The sequence below is a fragment of the Sminthopsis crassicaudata genome, chromosome 2 (genome assembly GCF_048593235.1).
Source record: "Sminthopsis crassicaudata isolate SCR6 chromosome 2, ASM4859323v1, whole genome shotgun sequence".
Classification (NCBI taxonomy): domain Eukaryota; kingdom Metazoa; phylum Chordata; class Mammalia; order Dasyuromorphia; family Dasyuridae; genus Sminthopsis; species Sminthopsis crassicaudata.
In genome coordinates this window covers 278,203,617-278,230,600 of record NC_133618.1, presented here as the reverse complement: position 1 = coordinate 278,230,600, position 26,984 = coordinate 278,203,617, and the positions used below count along the sequence as shown (strand labels likewise).

General features: G+C 34.5%; 1 protein-coding gene across 1 annotated transcript in view; it reads left to right on the top strand.

Annotated features, from left to right (window-relative positions):
- AKAP6 (A-kinase anchoring protein 6) overlaps window positions 1-26,984 on the top strand; it is a 522,653-nt gene that overhangs the window by 426,752 nt on the left and 68,917 nt on the right. The window lies entirely within an intron of this gene.

Sequence of the window (26,984 nt, the reverse complement as noted above, 5' to 3'; positions counted from 1 at the left end):
ACTAAAAATACTCAGAAAAAAATGAAATGAGAAAGGGGCAAATGTTTTACTGTAATGCTGACAAAAGATTATAGAGTTTCACACAGTGAAGGTTGATTCTTTGGAGATATAGGAAACAAAACAGAAGCCATTCCCAACATTAGGGACACCTAAATATGACAATGGTAATACCATAACTGTGTCTATGTGAAAAGCAAGCCATTCCTGTTTAGTCAAGGTATTTTCCCCCCATTTTATTTATATTATTTTCACAGAGTGAAATCAAAAGTAGTTGCGGTTCTAATATGTAGGCTTATACTGCCTAAACCAGTTTGCAAACACAGATGTCAACAATTTGATTTTCACCTGATTTTCTGATATAAGACTTTCTGGAAAGGCTCTGGCCTATTCAGTTGAATGAACGGTTAGTTGTTAAGTTGCTTTTGAGGTACATAATGCTGTGTCCTGTAAGAGATATAGAGATAAATGAAAATGTTTTTGCTCTCAGAGAGTATATCATCTAGTAAGGAAGACTACAGGTATATATCTCTAATAAGAGTGAGAATCTGATAAATACCTAGGAAAGGTACAAAGTGTTACAAGAGATTCAAGATGAGAAATATGATTTTTGCATGCTGGGTGAGGAAACTTGAAAATCTGCAGGAAATAAACCTGAACTGCCCGTTTCTGCAGGAAGATAAGAATTTGAAGTAGTAGATATATGAGATCAAATAATCATAGGATTATATAGAAGGAACCTTAGAAGTCATCTAGTTGAATCCCGTAATTGAAATTAAAATAATTTTTTAAAAAATCTATTAAGCATTTTTCCTCCTTCCCCTACCCACTGAAGAAGAAAGGAAGGAGCATTGTATCACATAAGTATAGTCAAGCAAAAGAAATGCCTACATTGGCCATGTATGAAAATGTAGTTACTTTCTCTGCCGTGAGTTGGGCAGCATTCCAATATCCTCATTTGATAGGTAAGAAAACTGAGGAACAGAGAGGTTCTGACTTGCCCCAAAACACAGCAGTCATAAGTGATAAAGTGATTTGACTTCAAATCCAGACCTCTTTCTATTGTGGGATAAGTTGAACAGATGCTTAGGTTCCTTTCTAAAACTTGAAGGGCACTAAAGAGGAAGAAGAAAGGGAAAATGCCTTCAATGGCCAAGCAAACATGTCTCCATTTCCTAAGCAGTTTTCAACTCTGCCGGGGCTGTTACGTAATCCACTCTTAGACAGGTAGGTTGATTTGAACTACCCTATTGCTAATAAATAGCAGACACGTCCAATGGGAAAGAATACTCCCCCTGATTATATAACCCTAACAGTACCTGAAATGTCTAGCACATAATAGGTACTTAATAAATGCCTATTGATTACCACATTACTTTGGCCAGAAACTTACCATTTTTGATACTGAATGAAAAAAAAAATCAAATACGTTAAATAAAACTACCTTGTCAGGGCAAGCTGCACATTTTTTTTTAAATAGCAATCTACATTTTTACAGGAAACAGAAACTGAATCTTGCTTTTAGAACTATGCCTATAGAATATGACTTCTGGTATACTTTAAGGAATATGTTAGATTGGCAACTAACAGAAAAGGTTAATTTGAAGTGACTTTTAACTTCATTTTTAAAAGTGATTGTAATGCTACATTTTTTGTATAGGCTTGCTTATGTACATAATTAGTTTTAAATCTATATGTGACAGAGAACACTGGAATTGTAGTCAAGATCTAAATTCCAATTCTACCCTGGATAATGACTGTCTAACCATTGGCCTATAATTTAATGTTTCTAAGTCTAGGTTTTCTTACTTATGAAATGGGGATAATGTTATTCCTCATGTAATTGTAGCATTTATATAATAGTGTAAAATTTGAAAAACATTTGATAGGTAACATATAATAATAATATATTTACTCATAATTTCTTATTTGATTCTCACAAATACTTGATTCTCATGAATATTTTCAGCAACCCTGAAAGGTAGGTGCTATTTTGCTCATTTAATGAATGAGGAAATGAGATTGAGAGAGGTAATGTCTACATCATAGGGATTCTGTGAAATTCAATAAATTAATATGTGTAAAGCAGTCTTTCAACTTTAAAGAATTAGATATGTAGTAGTAGTAATAGTAATAGTAGTAGTAGTAGTAGCTATTTACATTTTAAAACTGGAATCCTGGTGTCATGACCACAATAATCTAGGTATGATATATATTACTGAACTTTTATTAGTGATTAAAAAATCTCAACCAGTACAGTAACTGTAGACCGAAAAATGAGCAAGGAGCAGATACTCATTTCATCACAATACATAGTATGTAGTAAAGTCCTTTGTTTAAATAGAAGGACCAACCAAAAAGGAAGGAAAGTTAAAAATCAGAAAATAGGAAAAAATGAGAATAGAGACCAGTAAAGGGGTAAAAGAGAGATTATGATTGTATAAACTGTTCCCTGAGGTTACATAGGTGATACATGCCTATTATCTTTGTGGCTGGTGAGGCTAAGGCTAGTAAAATCCCTAGATTTGGAGAGTTCTGAGCTCTGAGTAGTTTCTGAAAGTCTTTCTGATGTTAGCATAAAGTTTAGAATTAATATGGTGAGCTCAGGCTTCCAAGGGAGGGAGGAGTACCTTCCTTATGCAGCCTGATGGGAAAGAGCATTAAAGCATTTCTGCTGTTCAGGAGTAGAGGCAGGTTCATGGCCTTTGGAAGAGTTAGGGAGGCTAAATCTCAAAGAACAAACACAGCAATAGCAACCTGTTCCTTAGGAGTAATTGAGGCCTTTGGGAATGCCTCATATTCTTTCAATTCATTAGAAAATCACTGAATACTTGATTATTTCAGTCTGAAAACATGTTGAATGCTATCATGGTTTTTGTTATTCTTGTTTTACTTCCTTCCCTCTCCCCCCAGAATGGTTTTTTCTTACTTTATAACACTTTTTTTTTCTTCTACATTCCTAGTAGTTCCAGGGAGTAACTTACTGAGTTACTGGTTCAGCTAGGTCTTATTTCTCATTCTACAGTATTCAAAAGAAGAAAAAGACAGCTCAGTTTCCTTGCTTCTTTGTGATGGACTTCTTACTAACAACAAATAATTTGCTGAGGGAATGAACAGATTTGACTGTTGAAGGCCTTGTGATTGGAAGTAGTTTTGGTAACCACAGTTAATATTTTCTGTTTCATATACTAGATTAGTATTTTGCAGATTCATTGAAGTCAATAAAACTTTCTAGGTTTTTCTCTTGCCCTGGAATCCTAATTTCTGCTGTAGTTTTAGATTGAGGTCTAGACATAGTTGATTATACACTGGTTAGACACATCTGACTCTGATAATTCTTTCAAGGAATTGCTAAATTTGCCTTCTAAAACTGTAGGACTACAGAAAAACAATAATATTTATTTACATAAATAGAGGCAGAAGTTTAAATGTTTCTGAGCAATTAACATTTTAGTGCCTCGGGTATTATAAATCAAAGGCACTACATATGAGATGATGCACAAGGAAATTGATACTTTGGAAGATTGGACAGAAACTATATATATAGTTTAACTATGTTTACTTCTCACTTTGTTAGTTCATATAGATCTTTCCATTCTTCTCTTTTGGATTCATTACATTGCTTATAACATTCGCTTTTGACTGTATTCATAGCTAACCCCTGCCTGCACTGGTTATAAAGCTGAGAAGATAATTCATCCATGGCCTTTAATTTTATAACTCTATTTCTAAATTTGAGTCCCTTAATGGAATCAAATCCTCTTTCCGTGGATATTTTTTGGTTATGGTCCACTCTTCATGATTTCATTTGGGGTTTTCTTGGCAAAGACTGGAGTAATTTGCCATTTCTTTCTCTTATTCATTTTACAGATGAGAAAACTGAGGCACACATGGTTAAGTTACCCATCCAGGATCATACAGATAATAGTGTCTGGAATCAGATTCAACTGAGGAAGCTGAGTCTTCCTGACTCCAGGCCTGGTGCACTATGATATCACCTAGATCCCTGAATTCTGCTTCCTCTTAAAGGCAGTTGGTAGTGTAATGGACAGAGATCTGGACCTAAGTCAGGCAGACCGGAGTTAAAATAGATATAGATAGATAGAGCAATATAGATATCTTTATTACACACACGTGTGTGCTTCTATATGTATGTATGTATGTATACCATATGTCTTCTTCTATTTTGAGTTTTGTTTAGAGAGAAGTATTAAAGAAAAATCAGTTTTGAATTTGTTTTGTTTCCCTTTAAGGAAGGGAGGAATGAATAGTCAGTGAAGGACTACCTCCACATACACATAAAATCCAGATCAGGGAATGAAAAAAGACAAGAATCAGTAGACGGAAAAGGATGGGGATAGAATGGGGATCAGCCAAAGAAGGAAGAACGCTGGGGCGTGCAAATCAAACAAACAGTCTTGGAAGGGAAAGAAAGGCAAAATTTAAAAAGGGCTGAACATACTTTGTCAACTAAATGTGCTAAAGCACATTGAGATTTTTATGAAGTTACTTTCTGGCAATGCTGTATGTAGAGCTGAAATTCTATTGGCTGAAAGGCACTACTTTTTTAACGATGACCCTTCAGAAAGAAAGGAAAACTAATTACTTAATCATATGTTCCTTGTATTCCATAACCAAACTCATTACTCTAAAGGCTCAATTCAGGAGAAATGATCCATTACCAGCCAAAGAAGGCAGTGGAGCTGGCCTCGGCATCCAGCCAAACTATTTCAAGGGCAAGTTCTGACTTGCTGGGTAGGTTTTCTCTTGACATCCACACAACTAGAATTTCACATGCTGCTACTGCTTGCTGCCCATCAACTTCCAAAACAGTCCCTTTCTTTCTCACCATGATACCAAAATAGCTCATTCAATGGAATTCTTGGTGATGGGCCATATTTTGTTGTTAAAATAAAAAAAAAAACATAATTTGGGCAACTAATAGCAAGCAGTATTGCTAAAAGGTAAATACTAAAATATTAAGGACTGAAATCTAGAAATAATCTTTCCCTTCCCACTGAGATTTTGCACTGAAGTTATATATTACCTGGATAAGCCCACATTACTGTACTTTTTAAACGATCCATCAAACAAATGCCATGGGATCTAAGAAGTCATTTTATTAAGTTGGGAATTGAGTATAATGGCCAATCAGCTCTTGAAATCATAATAACTTACATTTGTTTGGTGTTTTACAGTTAATAAAGTACTTTCATCTATTTTCTCATTAATCCTCACATCAATGAATTGAGTTAGGCAAGCCTGGTATTAATGTCCTCATTTTTAAAAGGTTACAAAATAAGCTTAGAAAGGTTAGGCAACATATCTAAAGTTAGTTAATAAATGGCTGTATTAGTACTAGTACTCATGTCTTCTTGCCTCAGTTTATTGCTCTTTGCACATATAACTTTTTAACTTGAAAATTAAATTTTTAGTTTATTGAGCTATATCATTCCGATTTCATAATAAATAGGAAATCTCTGTTGGGGCAGCAGAGTGCAGACAAATACTTTTGTCTATTCCCATATTATGGATATTTGATTTCCAGTTTAAAGTATTTCATCAAGTCAATACATCAGTTAAACATTTATGTGAAGAAGCTTAATAGTGTTTCAAATTAACTATAAAATAATAGACATTACCAAATAGCATAATTGCTCTAAAAACAAAATCATAGACATAAAAATTTATAAAAATAAATGAACCGAACACAGTGAAAATACCCTGAAAAGGGGTCCCACAAACCCCAGCAGCTTTTACCAAAATGAAAAAAAAATCCAACAAAAAGCTCTAGGGAATTTTCTGAATGATTGTAGATGGTAGTATAAAATAAAAGCAATAATAATGCTTCTTGTAACCTATAAATATATCTTCATGTTGATTAAAGTGAATGATTGGAACTGGTCTTTTGGAGTTTTATAGAATGGGTAAATGAGATAGTAATTCCTATGGGTGTCAGTCATTATTCCTACTCTTCTGCCCTGGAGCCAATTACAATTTTCTCTAATGATGCTGTTCGAAAAACTGCAAACAAAGAATTAAAGTAACTCAATCCAGATATACCAAAATCATGCAAAATAAAAGAGAAAACTGTTCTTGGTATAGTTACCAAAAGAGAGCCCTAAAGCAAATATTTCCCAATTTCCTTTTTCTCCATAAATGAAGAACTCACATTTACTTGAGTCTGACTCTAGCCACAATGCGTTTTTATGGGGGGGAAAAACCTACAACAATTGGCCTGTTAAGGTCAAAATATTGATTAAACTTTTTTTTTAAAATAGGATTACTAATTTTGTACATTAAGGGAATTCCAGTGGCAAAGTATACATGGATTTCAATAAGGCATTTGAGATTCTTTTGCTATTCTTACTTAGAAAATGTAAGGATATTCATATTTATTCTAACCATACTAGATTTTAGTCATTATCTTTTAGTATTTTCCTTGGTGATTCTGGGCAAGTCTCTTAACCTTATTTGCCTCAGTTCCTTCAGCTGTAAAATGAACTGGAGAAGGAAATGGCAAAGCACTCCTCTATCTTTACTAAGAAAAGCCCCAATTGAATCACAGAGTTGAACATGATTGAAATGACTAAACAATAATACTAATTTTTTTAGGAACATTTATAAATAAGAAAGTTTGTGACATTCTGATTACCTTTCAAAAAGGTTTTAACTATAATAAATACACTTTATGTTAGCATATTCCTGTGAGTAGTTATATGTTGTATTATATATATTTATTTATAGTAAGTAAATATGTAAGCTCATTTTGAGAAGTGAATTTTTTTTTCATTCTTCATATTTGTACCCTGAGGGCCTAGAATAATAGCTGATACATAGTAGGTGTTTAAAAAATGTTGACAATAAGTGAATTTTGGACTGGTTGCTTGACCCAAACCCATGAATAGTGATTAATAGATCAATGTCAGCTTGGCAAGAAAGTTAAATAGAATGTCTTAAAAATTTATTCTTGAATTCTGTTATTATGGACTTGTAAATAGGCATAAAGATTTACCAAATTTTCAGATGATTCTACGCTGGCAAAGACAGTCATTACATTACATGAGGAATCCAAAAATATCACAGAAATCAGGAACAATGGCAATAGAAACAATCCCTAGTACCTATAATAATCACTACATTATTTATCTGTTTTCCAAAGTTCCAAAATATGATTAATTTTTTAAAAAAAATTTAATAGCTCTTTATTTTCAAAATACACGCAAAGATAGTTTTCAACTTTCACCCTTGCAAAATTTGTGTGCCAAATTTTTCTCCTTTCCCCTCTCCTATACAGCAAGTAATCCATTATAGGTTAAACATGTGCAATTCTTCTAAACATATTTGTACCACATTTATTATGCTGCACATGAAGTCAGATCAAAAAAGAAAAAAAATACAAAAGAAAAAAAAAAGCAAGCAAAAAACAACAAAAATGGTAAAAATACTATGTTGTGATCCGCATTCAGTCCCACAGTCCTGTTTCTGGGTGCAGATCTCTCTCTCTTCATCACAAGTTATCATTAACTTTTCTAAGAATAATATGAATGTTCAAACATACAAGTGAAGAAATTTGAGATGACAGAAAGTATCTGGGAGTTTTAGTGGACTAAATGGACCTAAGTCTTTTGTCCTTTTCTGTTCCATAATAATATAAAGCAATAGAGCAATGTTATATAAGGATTGGCTGACCAAAAAAAAAAAAAAAAAAAAAAAAAAGAATTATCATCCTAGAGAAAATAAGTTTTGGGGACACAGTAGAATTATCTTTAAAGACAAAGCTAAAGACAAAGAATATTAGTTCAAATAATTCAAAAGGCATTGGAAATATATACAAAAATATAAGTAGATTGTAGTATATTAATCATACTAGTGACAATTTAATAATTTAAACTTACATAAAAGACTTTAGAGCTAAGCCCTGATTAGTGGGAATAGTGAATCCCTAAAGAAGTGGCATTTTTTGAATTTGCTTTAAATGTTTCCAATGGGCTATAACCAGTTACCATATCTGAAATAATCATAACTTTGAATAGTGTGTGATTTCCCTACATGAGCTCGCTTCAGTATTTGCATCATTAGGACCCAGCTATACAAGAGCAACAATCAATGGGTGTGTATGCTGTATACTAACTACTTAGTACCTCTCAAGATATCCAACCATAGGAAAAAATCGAATACAAGGGATTAAACCCTTTATGGAAAATTTATAGAAAGATATGTACTTATTTTTGAGTCCCTAAAGATTTCCACACTAACATGTGGAATATCTCTCTCAATCAGGAGAGGGAAGACTGATGGAATCATAGATATATTAAAGGGCTAAAGCTATATAAAAGAAGCATTAGATTTCTTTGCTTGGCTCCAGAAAGCAAATCTAGGGCAAAGAAATGGAAGTAACAAGAACACTGTGTTTAATTTGATTTATTTAAAAACAAACTTCCTAGTGATCAAGGATAATCAAAAATGGTCTGGTATGTTTTAAAAGGAATTTAGTTCTTTATTACTGAAGTTCTTCAGAAACAAAAGGACCACTTATAAGAGATATTTTATAAAATATTCCTACTCAGGTCTAATTTGGATCAGTTGACCTTTCAAATCCCTTTCAATTCCAAAATTTGATGATTTTTACATACTCTATGTTTTAATTCACTTTCCCCTAGATATGACTACATTCCCAGCCCCTTTTTCCCTATTAGTTTTATTCAAGAGATTTTGTGTGCATTAAACAGCCTTCCAACCAATGACTCCTAAATTCTTATGCATGTTTTAAAGTCCCATTCAAATGGAACCTCCTCCATAAAGCTTCCCTAGATCTCCCCAGTCTGTAATTCCCTTGACCACTTTATATACAACTTTGTTTGCTTGATCTAGCCAGTAATTCCATTTACAATTTCATATTTCACCCAGAATTTTGCTTACTTGTTTCTTATGCTCTTTTCCAATTAGATTTTGTATTATATTTATCTGTATCTGTTAGAGTAAATGCTCTATGAGAACAGGGATGTGATATATACAATTTTTTTTCATGAGACATAACATTCTGCACATAATAGGTCCTGCTCCACTATGAGGCAGAGATGAACCCAGTGATTCTTGAAGGTTCTTGCCCACAAAGGAAAAGATTTAGAAAGGCATTATACATAGTCTCAGTGTCAAATTATGCCTACTGTCTGAGCACAACCATAGATAGTTAGGAGATTACGAGCAGTCTGACAATAATACTTATACACCATTTATTTATTTATTGGACATTGGGGAATGTTGACATAGATTAAAAAAAAAGTGAAATGGCTCTCAGTCTTGTGTTACCCTTCTCTGTTCCATAAAGATAGCAGTACAATGGTAGAAGAATAAAGGGTAATATAGATCACATCTTTTTAGAGTTAGAGAAGTTTAGGATTATTGGTGGGAATTTAAAGGCAAGATTTATATCCAATAGCTGATTTGCTACTGGAAGAAATGAATCATATCAATATTGAAAATCCTGATATAAATGAAGTTAAAAAACAGAAAAATATGCAGCTAAATGCATAGATGACCCATAGGTTCTTACTGGGAAGCAAATAAAGGAAATGGAAATCAGCTTAAATTTTGTGCTCCAAATTAAGAAGATACTTCATTACATGGTGCTTTTGGTCATCTTACCTTGAAATGTATAAGTACAAAAGACATAAAATAATATCATTAAAGCATTTGCTCCAACATTTCTTGCTGTAAGGAAGATGCTCATTTAAAGCAAAAATTTCCTTACTCTACAAAAACCCAATCTTCTTGGCACAAATGCCATAAAAGTTGCACTTGGTGAGTGTAAGTAAATATAGTCTACAAAATATTACCACCAATGACTCAGATTCAAGAGAGGGTACAAAAAACATCATCAAAGGAGCATGGGCCTGGGCAAGATAGTGGACCAGTACTACAGTAAAAGAAAACAGATAAGACAACCTGATCAAGGACATGAACAAGAAATGCTTAGGATATGAAACTATGATGTACTTAAACTACAAATCAGAATGTAATAAGAGCACCAAATAACTACAAAAGGTACTGAGTTCAAATAAGGAAACACAGCTCCTACTAAGTGTCTCAGGGTAAATTTGAACTCAGGTATTCTTGACTCTAGGTCCTGGGGATGGATCAATTTAGCTGGCCCAGCTTTTTAGAAGATCTTTCACCAGAAACCTTCTACCCCTTTCACCTTCTCTCTCTCTTTTAAGCCAATCTTTCTTTTTTGGAACAATTGGTTATTTTCATTACCCCCTTTGAATAAAACCATGAATATACATATAAACACATTATATACATAATATATATCATATATAAGTATATAATACATAATATATAAATAAAATATATAAAAATTCTAGTATATATATATGCTAGAATTTTATAGCACTTATTGTGTGCCAATCAAACACTGCCCTAAAGCACTTTATAAATATTATCTCATACGATTATCAGAACAGAGATTGGTGCTGTTATTATTCCCATGTGATAATTGAGGAAAATGATTTGAACTCAGGTCTCCCTGAATCCAGGCCCAAGACTTTATACATTAAACTGCCTAGCTGCATATATGTAATAAACAGATTATGTATGATATGCTTCATTCAAACCACAGTTTTCCTTTTGCTCATTTTCCTAGACTTCTGACCTGAAAGGAATATGAAAAATTACCTTTTCTGAAGTTCATGATGATATTGCTTTTTCTACACTTACTACTATTATTATTATAATTTCCTTATCATTCTATTCTTCATCTTATCATGATGCCTTCACTATACTGACACCATTATATTTGGAAGCACCATCTTGAGCTGGCTTCTTCCAGTTTGTGAACTTTAGACAGAACTCTGTGTCCTGAAGAAGGACCTTATTTAAGATGATCTCTAGATCTCTTACATGATCTCTAAGGTCATCTCTAAAATTGCATTATTACACACTATTCTTTTCTCTATTGGTTACATTATTATATTATGCCTTCTAGTTCCTTTAATGTGAAGAAATCACAGAATCAAGACTTAGAAAGGACCTCCCAAAAATCCAATCTACTGAATATCTGAAAAGATACATTCAGTATGGTACTTAGGCATTGAAAATGATGCTTCAACTATATAAGTGCAAATTGTGGATCACAGCTGCATGTTTAAACCCAATTTTATTTTCATTTTTCTTCTTCCTTTTTGTTCCTGTTCACCCCAACCTAATATTATGATACCTTTTATGAAAGAACAGAATCGCTGGGCTAAAATAAGAAAGAGAAAAGGCCTTATTAGACGGTTTCAGTAGAGTTAGGATTGAGACAGGCAACATGAACATATTTTTATGGGTTCATAAATTTACAAAAGCTTTGATGATGGAAGCATTTTAAAACTAGAAAGAAAGGAGCAAATAAAATGTTGAAGCAGTGATGACAAACAGATGCTTATAGGTCTAAGAGAGTGGAAGATAAGAAAATTCTTTGTTTAAATTAATACCCAAGTTGAGCAGATGGAGCAACATTTAAAGACTCAAATCTAACAATCCTAACCAGAGATCCTGAAATCTACAATCCTTATTTCTTCCATTTCCCTCCTCTTAGGTTGCTTGAAGATTTTTTTAAAATCCTTTGTATATTAGAAATTTCTATGTGGTAGATATCTAATATATATTAAATATACCAATAAAGTTGCTTTGCATACTTACTAAATCATCATCTGAGAACACTAAAAAGGTAACTCACAAAAGAAGTAAAAGCAATTTTAGGGCTTCACATGCCAACATTTATCAACTGTTTGTCTCCAACACATAGCAAGTAAAATGATCAGACACTCTCCATTTTTTACATTTGTTTAATCATTCAACATTTATTTAGGTACCTCTAAATGTATTATCCTCAAAGAGATAACAAAAATAAAAGACATGATACCTGCCTTCAAAGAGCAATCTACAATCTATGAAAAGACATGAACAGAAATAAAGAAAATGCAAATTGGAATATGATAATATGATTTCAAAGTGCTATATGAAATCAGATTAGGGAGTGATCATTTTCAACTGAGAGAGATGAGGGAATCCTTCAGTAGAGAAGGTGACATTTTAGCTGTATCTTGAAAGTCAGGTAAGAGGTCAAAAGAAAGATGGGGATGTTAGTGGGAACCATATTCTAGGCATAGAGAATAATAACATGAACAAAGATGCAGAGGTAAGAAATCACAGTTCACATCCTGAGAGACAAGCTGTAATAGTGTTTTGTTGAAACATGGAATGAGAATGAGATCAGTTTGGGACCAATGTATAGGAAACCTGGGATGCCAACCTAAAGAAGGACAATAAGATGTTTGTACTAGATGCTCTTTAAAGTCCCATCTAATTACAATTTTGAGTTTATTTAAAAGGCAGTTGAGAAGCATTGATGTTTTCTGAGTTCTGAAGATAATCAGATCTGTGCATTTGAAAGATTAATCTGATTCTGGCATAATAGTACTTTAAGATTCTTAAAGAACTTCATTTAGATAACACAATTAATATGATCTCATTTTTATATATAAGAAAAAAGATTAGAGATGAGGTGATTTTCTCATAGTCTCCAGCTAGTAATTATCAGGGCTAAGATTTGAACACAGATTTCATGGGTCAATCTCCAATGTCCTTTCTAGTCCACCATGCTGACTTTATCTGTTATACAGGGTTTGGAAGTGCAATATAGAGAGCGCCAGGCTTGCAGTCAGGAAGATCTGAATTCAGATTTGGCCTCGGACACTAACTAGCCATATGATCTGGGCAAGTCACTTAACCCTGTTTCCTTCAGTTTCCTCAAATGACCTGGAGAAGAAGGAAACGGCAAACCACTTCAGTCACCATGCTAAGAAAATCCCAAATGGAGTCATGAAGAATCAGACATGACTGAAACGATTGAACAATAATAAGTGCTTGTTTATAAGAGGTCAAAAGGCTGACCAAGTTCCTTCCAAGTCAGACTTTGTATGTAAGTTCTGGACTTTTTGAGTCAAAGGATCTGGTTGCCATGTGGGACTTGACTGACTGAGTCTGAAGCTCAACCTCCTGAGCCTCAGTTCCTTATGCGTAAATGAGGCAGTTAGACCTGCTCCCTTTCAGTTCTAAATGTGAGATGCTGAGTTCTATTTTTGGCCTATTCTGCTTCACTTTTCTGTGTCTAATCCCCACCTAAATCAGAATATAGTTTGTAGTCATTTTGCACCTTGTGTTTATATGACACTTTCCATCCAGGAGCTTAAAGAGCTTTATCAACATTATCTCATTAATCCTTACAAAACCCCTTTAAGGCTGGGAGGGGGCAAGGATCACTATCCCTATTTGGAGAAAAAAAAAAAAATTATCTCCCTTAATTTCAGTTGATGCTATAAACTGTTGATTAAATCTTAAACTATCTCTTACACATTTATAATAGTTTGTTCATATCCCCAAGGAGATGCATGTTTTTTTTTTTTTCTTGAATTAAATGTAGAGGATGGAAAGTGTAAGAAGTGATTGATAGTTCAAATGTCTAAAGCCTGGTTGAAAACCACAGAACAGGTTACACATAAATTGGAGCAGCAGAGGCTCCTTCATTTGCTTCTATCATAACCTATTCCCCTGTCGCTCTCTACTGCCTCAAATATGTTTCATATCTGATCTGGGCAGCATACTGTAGGAATGGAAGACAATCCTGTCTTCAAGATCAGATTCAATCGATTAGTCATTAAATGCTTACTGTGTGCTAGATATTGTGCTAAGAGGTAGGACACACAACAAAAGGCAAAAGGTAGTACCTGCCTTCAAGGAGTTTACAATGTAAAGAATATGTACAAAGCAAGTATAAATAGGAAATAACAGAAGGAAGGGCCTAGAATTAAGAAGATTTGGGGAAGGTTGCCTGTACAATATTTGTTTTGTTTTTGATTTTTCAGTTGAAACTTAAAAGGAAGCCGATGTGGACTTGAGGAGGTAAAAGGTTCTAGAAATGGGAAACAATCAGAGAAAATATCCAAAATCTAGAGATGAAGTGTATTCTTCATGGGACACTCAGAAAGCCACTGACTGGATCAGAGATTATATGGTGCAGAATAAGGACTGAGATGGTTGCTAAATTATGAAGTTTTGAATGCCCAACAGAGAATTTCATATTTGGTCCTTAAGTCAATAGTAAAAAAATGGACTTTACTAAGTAAGGGAATCATTTTGGTAGTTAAATGGAAGGTAAATAGGAGAGATGAGGTAGGCAGATTCTTTTTTTTTTCTTTTTTTTTATTATAGCTTTTTATTTACAAAACATACACATAAGTAATTTTTCCACAATGACAATTGCAAAACGTTTTATTCCAACTTTTCCCCTCTTTTCCCCTACTCCCTCCCCTAGATGGCAGGTAGTCCAATACATGTTAAATATGTTAAAATATATGTTAAATCCAATATATGTATACATATTTATACAGTTATCTTGCTACATCAGAAAAACAGAATTTAGAAAGAAAAAAAAAAAAAACCTGAGAAGGAAAACAAAAATGCAAGCAAACAATAACAGAGAGAATGAAAATGCTATGTTGTGATCCACACTCAGTTCCCATGGTTCTCTCTCTGGATGTAGATGGCTCTCTTCATCACTGAACAAGTAAAACTGATTTGAATCATCTCATTGTTGAAGAGAGCCATGCCCATTAGAACTGATCATTGTACAATGTTGAAGTATAGAATGATCTCCTGGTCCTACTCATTTCACTCAGCATCAGTTCATGTAATTCTCTCCAGGCCTCTCTGAAATCATCCTACTTCATTGTTTCTTATAGAACAATAATATTCCATAACCTTCATATACTTTAACTTATTCAGCCAATTTCCAATTGAGAGGCATTCACTCAGTTTCCAGATTTTGGCCACTACAAAAAGGGCTGCCACAAAGACTTTGAGGCAGGCAGACTCTTGCCCTCCCCCCTTTCCTAAGCAGGTTATTGCAATAATCTAGGCATTAGGTGATGGGAGCATATACAAATGTAGTGACAGTTTTAGAAAAGAGAAAGGGACATAAATAAGAAATGCTGCAAAGGTAAAATTGAAAGGCCTTGGAAACAGATTGAAGATGGGCTGGGAGGAGCTGAGAGAGAGTGAAGTGTCCAGAATGGCTCCTAGTGTAGGAGTCTGAGGGTCTGTAAATCTGCAGTTACAGAGAAAGTCCTAGAAGGATGGTTCACAGAGAAAGATGTTGAGTTCTATTTTGGACATATCAAATTTAAAGAATCTTTTAGACATCCAATGTGAGATGTCATAAAGGGGGGTGGCTAGATGGCGCAGTGGAATAGAGCACCAGCCCTGAATTCAGACCCGAGTTCAAATCTGGTCTCAGACACTTAACACTTCCTAGCTGTGTGACCCTGGGCAAGTCACTTAACCCCAGCCCGGGGAGGGGGGGGGGAGGAGGAGAGATGTCATAAAGGCACTTGGAGCTGCAAAACTGGAGCTCAGCAGGGCAGGATAAGTAGATTTGAGAATTATCAGTTTAAGTCCATGGTAGCTGATGAGGTCAAGTGACTTAGTTTAGAGGGGTAAGAGAAGAGGAACCCTGGCTTTTCTGCCAGCAAATTGAGAATTGTTTTTATATTCAATATATAAAAGCAGGCTGAATTTGGTTCCTGAGCTCTGGTTTGCCAACCCCTAGTCAAGACAATCAAGAAAACAATAATAAATCAAGCCTTGAGTTGTAGTGTTTGCTAATTCTCAAGATGTAAAAATGCTCATATCAAAAATTGGAGGCGGTAGAAGATAGCTATAGTACACCTCAAGGAATGGCCATAGATTGAACATCTATGAATAAAGGGATGATCTACAGCAAAGGAGACTGAGAAGGAATAGTCAGAGAGATAGGAGCTAAAAGTGCTAAAAGCTGCAAAGTGAGGAGAATAATGATTGAGAAAAGGTCATTGTATTTGTTACCTAAAATCTTTAGTTACTTTGGAGAGAGCAATTTTAGTGGAATGATTTCCACTAAATCAGATCAGAAATCATATTGTAAGAAGTTAAGAAGACCATGAAAAGAGAGAAAATGGAAGCATCTATTGTAGATGGTCTTTTCAAGGACTTTGGTTAAAAGAGCAGAAGACATATAAACAGATTGTTAGCCAGGATGAAGAGGAGAGACACAATAGAATTGTCTAGCAGCAATGAAGGCCCAGTGGAGGTTATGTCAAATAAATTTGTAGTGGATCCAGTCAGAACAGGTACATGATTTTCTACATCTTCATCTAGAAGCACATGTGTGTAGTGAAGGTAATAAACGTGGTAATTATACAAGGCTGATGCTTGGCTGAGTGTCATCAGTGACATAAAGGGGATTAGGGATTCAAGAAAAAGACAATATTGAGTTGAATTAGTTCACCAAGGACTCAAGATGAAGAGAGATAAGAGAATTAATTGGTCTGGGACAGAAGTAGGGGGTCAAAGAATTAGAGATCATGGGGCAGAGAAAGAAGTGAAAAGCCAGTAGTCAGGGAAGAATTTTGCCCATTTGTGAGTAATGGCAAGATCAAGGGTATCATTTTCTCCATCACTTTCTTAAATCTACACTAAGGGTAAGCAAACTGTAGGTCATGAGCTGCTTTTCTGCCAGCAAATTGAGAATAGTTTTTACATTCAATATATAAAAGCAGGCTGAATTTGATTCCTGAGCTCTGGTTTGCCAACTCTTAGTCAAAACAACCAAGAAAACAATAAATCAAGCCTTGATTTGTAGTGTTTGATAATTCTCAAGATGTAAATGCTTATATAAAAAATTGGAGGCAGTAGAAGATAGCTATGGTACCTCAGGGAATGGCCAAACAAATTATAGTATATAAACATAATGGAATAATACTGTACTGCAAGAAATGAGGAAAGATAAGGGTTCAGACAAACTCCAAAAGACTTACATGAACTGATGCAGATCATAAAGCCAGGAGTAACATGACAAAAACAAACAAAAACATTTTTTTCAAGTCTTAAGAACACTGATCAATGTGGAAACCAATCATGATTTCAGAGGATCTATGCTGAAGAATGCTATTTACCTCCAGGGAGACATGACAGACTCAAGATGCAGAATGAGACATTTTATTGGCCAATATGGGAATTAATTTCGCTTAACTTTGCATATTTGTCGCAAGAATTCTGCTTTTCTGTTTTCACTTTCAACTGAGGAAGAGATGGGTAGAAGAGAAAATCAATGTTTGTGAATTGGAAAAAAATAAAAGTTAAAAAATGATCCATTTACTTATCAGACATCAGTCTGCTGAGACCACTAGGAAATATTTTAATGAATGCCTATTAAATCTTGATTTTCTAACTCAAAATGAAACATTAGAACAGTAAGTTTAAAAGTTGTGTGAAACCCATGATGGAAAACATATTTTCAACTTTTTAGGGCCTGGTTTATTTATATAGTTTTTGCTATAAAGCCATTTATAGTTAGGCACTAAAGTCCAAGACCACTATTCATTGGTCTGATAGGAAGACTATTTATTATACTTCTGTTGCAACAACTATACATTTGCCCATGCAAAATAACTTTCTTTATTATAAACAAGTATTTGTCTTTTTGCTCAAAGACAAATTAAATGTGAATGATAAAACAGCAATAATTATACCTTAGTTCATTTGAGACTTTAAATATTTTTTATGAAATGGTTACTAGTCTGAAAGAAGAATATCTCAGATATAATTTGCCTTAATTTAAGGAATAATTTGACAAGGTTCCTCACGATATCTTTCTGGATCAGGAAGTGTTTGGATAGTAATAAGGGTTAGCAGAATTTTGAACTGGTTCCATCATTAGACCTCAAGGGTTGGTTGCTGTCCTTTGTTCTTGAAGGGGACCAAAATGACATCATTATTTTAGAGTCAAGTTACAGTGTGTCTTTTAACTGTGGCTGATCAGACCAATATAAGCTCAAAATGCTCTGCCGCAGGTCTCAGGTCAGACACTGTTATGGGCCAGAACTCTGAACTTGAAACAAAGGATTCTTACAAGGTACTAAGTCAGTGGAATTGATAGAGACAATAATTATCTAATTTAGAATGGCTCAGTATGATTGATTTAATCCTATAAGGAGATGTTATGGGCCAGAACATGAAACAAGATACTAAGTGGAATTGAGGAGACAGTGGTTAAAGCTAGTTCAGCATTGATTTAATCCTACAACAGATAATGGTTTCCTAGTGATATAATGATTGGTGTATACACAGTGTGGGGCTTATAAGCAAGAAGCTCTCAGGGCCATAAGACAAGTGCACTAGAAGCTCTCGGAGCCTCAGCCAGGATTCAGTCGGGGAGATTCAGAAGCCAGAGAAGGCAGCAGGAGCTCAAGCTCTTGGAACCAAGGAGAGAGATGGGGCTGTAAGAAAGCTAACGGGGCCCCAGGAAAGGAGACAAGACTTTAAAGGAGACAATAAAGGATTTGGACTTTTAACACCTTGGCTGCATTTGGGGTGATTACTGAACTGAAACGAAGGCTGCCTCCAGAGAACCCAAGGAAACCCCAACAAGAGAACATTACCTTTTAGAGAAGAATATTATAGGGCACAAATGATCCACATGAACATTGGGGCAGCTTCTCTAATTTTGTGTATCTCGTGGGCTAATTCCATTCTGTTTTGCTCACAGAGCACAGCATCTTCTCTGATGAAGGCACGCCACACTGGGCGGTCCTATACCAGCGACTCCCATGGCATATAATCAATTCTAAAGTTCTTAAGAGATATCTTGAAAGTGTTCTTATATCACTTTTTCTGACTTTCCATCAAAAATAAAGAAAATAGAAATATAGAGATGCAGGATTCTAGGTTCAGTAAAAAGCAGATGAAATTCAGTTGTATGCTTATAGTAACCACCCAAAGTCTTATTATGATGCACTGAAGGCTATTTATAAGCCAAAGAGCTATAGCATCTCAACTACTCAACATACTCAACATCAACTGTTGATGGCCCCAAACTGGTTAGTGATAAAGACATGGTCCTGAAGAGATGGGCTGAACACTTCTACAGTCTGTTCAACAGACCATCATCGACCTCAAGGATAGTGATTAGTTGATGTCAATACAGCGCAGGGAGTAGTCTAGTAAGGTGATCTGACATTAGTCCTATCCTAGTCAACAGTGTTCTTCTTGACTTGGATGAAGACATAGTTGACTGGCTTTATCCATTTTCCGGTGGCACAAACAGGGAGAGATAATAGGTGCATTGGATAATAGTCATGATCTGAAAAGTTCTAACAAGATGAAATTTGTTGAGATAAATGAAAGGGCCTACACCTGGATTCAACAAATCAAAATTGTGAGAATGGGGAAACTATGGCTGAAAAAAATCCTCAGTGAACATCTAGTCCCACTTTCAGATTTTAACAAATTACCAAATCCATAAACTAAGTAAGACTCTGGGACATTAAATCAGTCTCCTGAAGATTAAGGTAATACTTTTTAGCTTAAACCACTTTTGCCCACTCTCTCTTTCTGTTATTTTAACATATGCATATGTTACATGTCTGTGTATTTATATATCTATATGTATACATATTGAAACACATATTCTTTCATTTCCTTATAGGCAGAGAGTAGCACAGATTGGAAAATGATCCCTAATGTTTTGTTATTAAACTCTCTTTGGGGATCAGAAAATAAAATATACACATTTCCCCCCCAGAAGAGGGGGAAAAAGAAACAAAGATATTATCCTTTATGGAATATTAGTTCTATCCAAGGAAACATTCTCACAACATTCCCCTGAATCTGCACTTTTTCCAGACCATGGGAGAGTTTGAATATGGTAGTCTTGTTTTCATTAACTTCCAGCAAGATAGCTAAGCTTACTTTGAGCTAATGTAATCACTGCAGCAATTCAGTACTTGGTTATTATTTAGTCAGGAGTTTTCAGGAGGAAGACTTTTTAAAAAGTGTTTTCCAATCTTTTAATCTTTGGTTAAACCTTTCAATCTTCTGGGCATTAGGTTAGCACTGCTTTACATCTGGGCACTCTGACGTCTGAGGAAGTGAGAAGTCTTGGGCCAAAAAAAAAAAAAAAAAAACGCAATCATTGGCAGAACTAAGAAACAGGTGTCCTGAGATTCTAACTCATTGAATAATGCATTATCATTTTCTGAGATATTATGGGGAATGGGGCTGGTACTCAAATAATTGACTCTTCTGGTTCAAAGATCCAATGTAGACATAAAAGGGCCTTTCCTAGGTTGAGGTTTTCTCCCCAGGGCAAAATTTTAAATGGATTTAAGTAGTGTTTTGGTTTGTTTGTTGTTGTTGTTGTTTTTTAAGACATATTTATTTCCTATTGCCAGACTTACTAAGTTCCTATTAATGTCCCTGGAGCTCTTAAATCTATTTATTTCCCATCTGTTGTATTCTGGAACAAGAATGCTTCAAAAACAATTCTTGGTTCCTTACTATTGTAGTGCAATTGCTCTTTGAGTTGTTTGTTTAATTCAGAGAGAATATATAGGCTGAGAGGATTTGTAGAGAGGGAAATGCTTTATTCCTACAGGAGAAGTCTGACCAAGATTGAGTGGATTGAAAGATCAGTTTGGTCAGTCATTGGCCATCTTTCATGAACTAGTTACAAATGTCTTATTTTCCCCTTTGGTTAGTGTTGTGCCTAATTTTGTTCCATGGGTTTCCTTAAAGGGACCTCCTAATTCCCATTTTTTGCTGATTTTATCCCTCTAATGTGGCCTTCCATATATAATTGTGATATCATGCCCAAACTGCAACAACTTTTCTTTCAGAATCTTTTCCTTCTTCTTGCTAAGACTCTCGTGGATTTTATGTGAATTTGGACACTGATATCCATTAAAACATAAAGGAAGTTAAGTTTTGAAGATAATGCCAAGGAGAGAAAATACCTTTTTCTATATTCTTTCTCCCAATATTATTTTGAATGATGCCCATAGAGCTAATATGAGCTGAAAAGTACAGTGGGTGATTGTAAATAGATTTCAAAATTCAATCATGCAAAAATGAATTATAATTAATGCTTTATCTGCTTATGAAAAGAATTATTTTAAGGTTTTAGAACAGGTATTTTATAGGATAATGGCTGCTAGTTACATTTACATCTAATGCCCTTTCCCCCTTATTGTTAAAAGTTAGCTTTCTATAATTGCAGACTAGTTTAGAATTAAGATAACAGATCTTAACAATAATGGACATATTCTTAACAGATTATTGCCAAAAGTGCATTCTTTATTCCAGAGAGACACTGTAATAGATACCAGCATTTTAGTAATGATACTAGCAATCTGTAAGCTATTACAGTTTCCTTTGGAGTAACTTAATCTTCATATTGTTTTGTATGTCTGGAATTTTAATAGTGTTCTTAATTTGCAAAAGGAAGTATATCACATATTACTAATTACATGTGAATATGAACTAAGCATCAGACTACTGAACTTTATTCTTAAAAACAAACATGTTTAAAAGTACTTAACCCAGTATAAGGAATGACACAAAGAAATCAAAGAATGCCATTATAGGAATAATAACAGCTTTTGTGGAATAACATAGTGAAAGGTGGCACTTCTAGCATGATTATTATATTTTAGTCCACAAAGCAAGAGGGAGGGTAAGGAGGTAGGATTTAGAAGGAATAAAAGGGCCATTTTCTTTCTAAAATTTATTCTGCTTTCAAAAATAGGAGGCAAAGACAACTAAAACAGGAAAAAAAAAAAAAAAAGAATGATAGGCCTTCTATTTGTATCACCTTTTGTCCAAGGATTTCAATGCACTTAAAAATATTAGTTAGCTAAGTTACCAATTCTTTATTACTCCAATTTCATTGTTGAGGAAAATGAGATTCAAAGAATCAAACAAATTGATTAAGGTCCCTTGGTGAGGTTAGACAGGACGAGATATATAATCCAAAATCTGTCTTAAATCTTTGGACCTAATCTTTGTGTTTATGCCTCTATTACCAATAATGATCAGTGGTATGAAAATATAAAATATCCGTGATAATATAGTTCCATTCAATGTGTATTTTCAAACAGTGAAAAAGATTTTAAAATAGGAAATCAGGATTAAAGTATGATAGATTATTCCAATGTACTTCTTGTAACCATCTCAATGAAGGAATCCCACAGAAATGGACCTTATGTGCCAATTCAATAAATTACACCACTATTTTAAAAATATGGCTTTCCCCTAAATAAACCATTTTGGTATTTTGAGGGAAGTTAAATCTACTTAAAACTGTCATTCTGTGTTTCTGACTTGCAATTAGATGGTATTTCCAAAATGTCAGGCCCAGATTCTATTTCAACCATCACTATAATAAAATGTGACAGCAAAGATATTATATCAATACTTTTTCCATAATTAGCAATAAGGATCTTGCCAAGGGTTAACTAGAAAAGTTTCATAAACGTTTTCCTACAAATGGTCCTGAAGGCAGCATTAAGCATTAAGCATTTAAAAATCGGCCAATGTAGCCAAGAGGGTTGACAACTAGGAGACAAATCTATGAGCAAAACTGTGTGGAGAGAATAGTTTTGTAGTGCATGATGTATGTTATGTAAATGAGCTTATTAGAACTCTCATCTATTTTATTATTGGTGACCAATTTAATAGAGGCATTTAAAAAACAATATTTCTGCTTGACTCCTAGAAATGAAGAAGATACATTGATATAATTGAGAGCAAATGATTGCATGTCGTGCCATTTAATCATGTCATTTTTCAATTGCTGTTTTTTTGCACTTCACTGCATGCTTATAGAATATGTAGCTTCAATATAGATTAAGTTCTAGGGTTTGCTATTGAGCTCAGTTCCTATATTAGCTGACATTTTCTTTTAGGCTTGGAATCAGTTAAAAAGCCTGGTTATAATTTGCCTGTATTTTCTTTAAGAAACAAGAAGTCATCTTTCACTTCCTGTCTATGGCATTTAAATTTTTTTTTAATTTTGAAGTATTATTTTTATAGAGTTGCCTTTTGAGTCAGTGTTAGGAGTTTGTATATATATATATGTATGTATGTGTGTAGGTGTATATATATGCTATAAACATATATATGTGTATATACTATATAGGTGTATATACATGCTATAAACATATATATATATTTTTATACACATATTTAATTTGAAAACACAAATGACATTTGATGAAGGCTTCAGGAATTCACAGTGGCTGATTCATGAGTTTTTGGAAAGCATTTTTCAAACTGTCTGATGCAGTAAAATGAACAATAGCTTTTGAGCCAGAGATGATGGAGTCAAATGCTTCCTCTCTTTATTACCTTTGTGATTATGGGCAAATCATTTAATTCTAAGCCACATTTCTTCATTTAGAAAATGAAAAATTTAGTCTCTAAATTCTCTTTTTAAACTAAGCATTTGATCCAATGATGTTGATGTGTGGTACTATATAAACAACTTTTTTTCCCAGTCTTCTATTTTCAATTATTTTTATAATTAAATGATATGTATTGTACTTTTCAAAAATATTTCTATTACTACTATTGTTCTGCATGTATGATAGTAGATCATACATATATCTGTATTAAATATAATGAAGATTCCTTTTTATGTCTAAGAAATTAATATTTAAAGGAACTTGGATCCTTGAAAAGCATGCTCTAATTTTTTTGGCCTCTTAGAGTTCAAAATTAATATTACTCTGAAACCACCTCCCAGTTCATCTTAGGCAAGTCGTGCCTAATTTTTACTCAGTATAAACTCACTATATGTAAGTAGAGATGAAATAGTTTTTAAATTTTTCCTAAATGATCTAACAGAGGATTTTTTTTGTTATGTTCAGATATTTCAATCATGACTGATTCTTTGTGACCCCATTTAGAGTGTTTTTGGCAAAGATACTAGAATGGTTTACCATTTTTTTCCTCTAGTTCATTTTATAGATAAGAAAATTAAAGCAAACAGTTAAGGGACTCAGCTAATAAGTGTCTGAGGTGAAATCTGAATTCAGGAAGATGAGTCTTCTTGACTCTAGGTCCAACATTCTATCCACTGTACCACCTAGTTGCCCAAGTAATAATATATAGACTGAAATCAATGTTCTTATTGTTATTGTTCAGATGAATGTAAAATTGACACTTGCTTTATCAGTATGAGCAGCAGGGGTCATAAATATGGTAAAGCAATGACAGGACTTAAGATCCAGGATCAGTCCCCCTCATTTAATAGAGGGCAAAAGTAAGAGTCAGAATAATAATGTGATTTTCCCTTTGTCAAACAGGTAACAAGTAGCAGAACCAGGATCTAAACCCTATTCTCCTTTTCCCAAACCCAGCATACTTCCCACTATATAGGGCTGTCTTTGGATGTCAAATAGGGATACCTCTGAGTTGGTAGCTTTGAAAATATAATAGATTCTGTTCCATAAATTATTTTGACTATTGCATATGAAAGACAGAGTATCACACAGAGCACAATAGAAAGGCCCAAGGAAGACACAAGGAGACTGCACTATATATAATCTGTGAGAAGCTCCAGAGAGGAACAAGGAGTAAAGGATGTCAATAAGAAATTATATGACAGGAAGAAAAGATGAGTTGTTCATGTGGCAAGAATAAGGAATAACAAGTGGACAGAGTGCTGTCCTAGTTTCCTTGCTATGTTAAAAAAAAAAGTGAGTAAAGTACCTGGTAAATTGGGTGGACCCAGTGGACATAGACAGAGAACATAGATGGGCTGCATTCTGAATTATGGGAGGAAATCCCCTAGTGTTAGGATTTCAGATCTGTTTGAGCATTTGGGTCTATAAAATGGCTCTTCAGACCTCTAAGATAATAGGATTTAATTAATAAGATTAATTAAATATTTCCCAATTCTCCATTAATTTTATCTTATTTTTAAGAGTATACATGAAAATGTATACATAGGTGCATAAAGACAAAACAAAATGTTTTGGGGGTACTAAAATAATTTTGTTGCTGTGAAGAATTTCCTGGTGTGAAAATATCTTCTGCATTTAGCATGATGGCTGACACATAGCAGGAATGTAATAAGTATTTATCAATTGAATAACATCAGCAATTCATCTGAAGCATGGTCTTGAAAGGGTTGGAATCTGAAAGGCTATGATTTGGTAACAATTCCATAGATGGTCTGTATCATGGGTAAGTTTAAACTTGGGTTTTCCTGATTTCAATGTCAGCCCTCTATCCACTTTACTATGCTGTCTCTCTCTCTCTCTCTGTATATATAATATGTACATATACACATACATAATAATAATAGCTACCCTTTATATAGTCTTTTGTGTGTGCCACATAGAGTGCTTTACAGTTTTTCTCTCTTTTGATCTTCACCACCTGAAAAATAGGATGCCATTATCATTCCCATTTTATAAATGAGGAAATTGAGGCAAACAGGGCTTGCCAGAATCACAAAGATAATAAGTGTCTGTGGCTGGTTTTAAACATAATGTCTTCCTAATTCTAGGTCTGGTACTCTATTTACTATGCTATAACTGTATCTACATATATATGTAAAAATAATATGCACACACAAATATATGAGTATCTGGCATAGATTTTGTAGCACTTCAGCTAAAAAGGTTCAATGATATTGGTAAGAAATAAAAGTTCTAATACATTATTTTATTCAAAATAACATATTTTTTGCCTTTAGTAGCTTAGTTTCTGCTATGACTCTATTCCACTATGTTATAGCTTATTTATCCTTCATTCTCAAAGATCGGCATGACATCAGGGAATTGTTGCCATGACATGCAAGTGAATTGCATTGAAATAAGGGAGGGCTGTGCAAGCTCACCAGCCTCACTTTCTCCTCTGAAGCCATTTGGGACCAGTGACAAAAGAGAAATCAGAAGACAGTCCAGATGCACGGGGAGACCTTGACCTTAAAAAGGTCTAAAATATTTCCCAAGTCTCAGTCTGACTGAGGCAATCACCTATTAAGGCTAGGTAAGAAGGAAATGAAACAAAGAACGGTCTCTTTTATCTGGTTAAAAAATAAAATAAAAAATTACACACACAGGCAGCTAGGTGGCGCAGTGGAGAGAGCACCAGGCCTAAAGTCAGGAGGACCTGAGTTCAAATCAGACCTCAGACACTTAACATTTCCTGGCTGTGTGACCCTGGGCAAGTAAGTCACTTAACCCTAATTGCCTCAGGGGAAAAAATTACACACAGACACAAATACAAATGTGCATATACAAGCTAAAACAGAAACAATTGCTCTTTAAATTCACTTTGAGTTAATGTGGGCCCAAACAATGACTAAATGGGGCTTGGTTTCCCTGGGACCTTCTGTTGGCCAAAGAGAGTCAGAGTGATTTAGGTTTAGGGCATCATCCTTAAGAAAGAATTGAGCCTGTAAACTCCAAGATATCCTGTGAGAGGGTTTCAGTGATTAAATTTTACATTTCTTTGGTAGGAGCACTGGCAGGCAGGGAAGGGAAAGAAGAAAAGGTCCTGGCCAAGCCCCTTGTTACAGCAGTAGCTTTCTGAATGTCTGCGCTCATCCTCGTTGACTAATCCATTTGTTGGCATCGGAGCTTACCGGTATCATAATGCCTATTGGCAGAAATGAGATTCGTAATGGCTCCTGATTCAGGAGCATCTGAGAGTTTCAGAGGTTTCCCTCCCAGTAACCCTGTGAGGAGGTAGCACAGGTAGCACAAAGATGGTGCACTGCCTCTGAAAACACGTGCACTCATTTCACTAATCACTGGAGAACTGTGCTTATCATCTACCTTGTTTAGCATTATATTTGCAATAAGCTTTAGTGGCAGCGGCAGTATCTTGAATCACCACAACAAGCCCTCACGCTCATAAAACATTATGCCTTGCTTCAGGCATGAGTCAGACATAGCTTTATATACATAATTTTGGCTAAACTGCTGCAGCTAGGTACTTTACGGCTCTCTCTCTCTTTTTTTTTGCTTTCACATCTGAACTTGCTGCGAGTATTACTATTATCATCATTATCATTATTCTGATCATCTAATTGAACTTTTACCCTATACAAT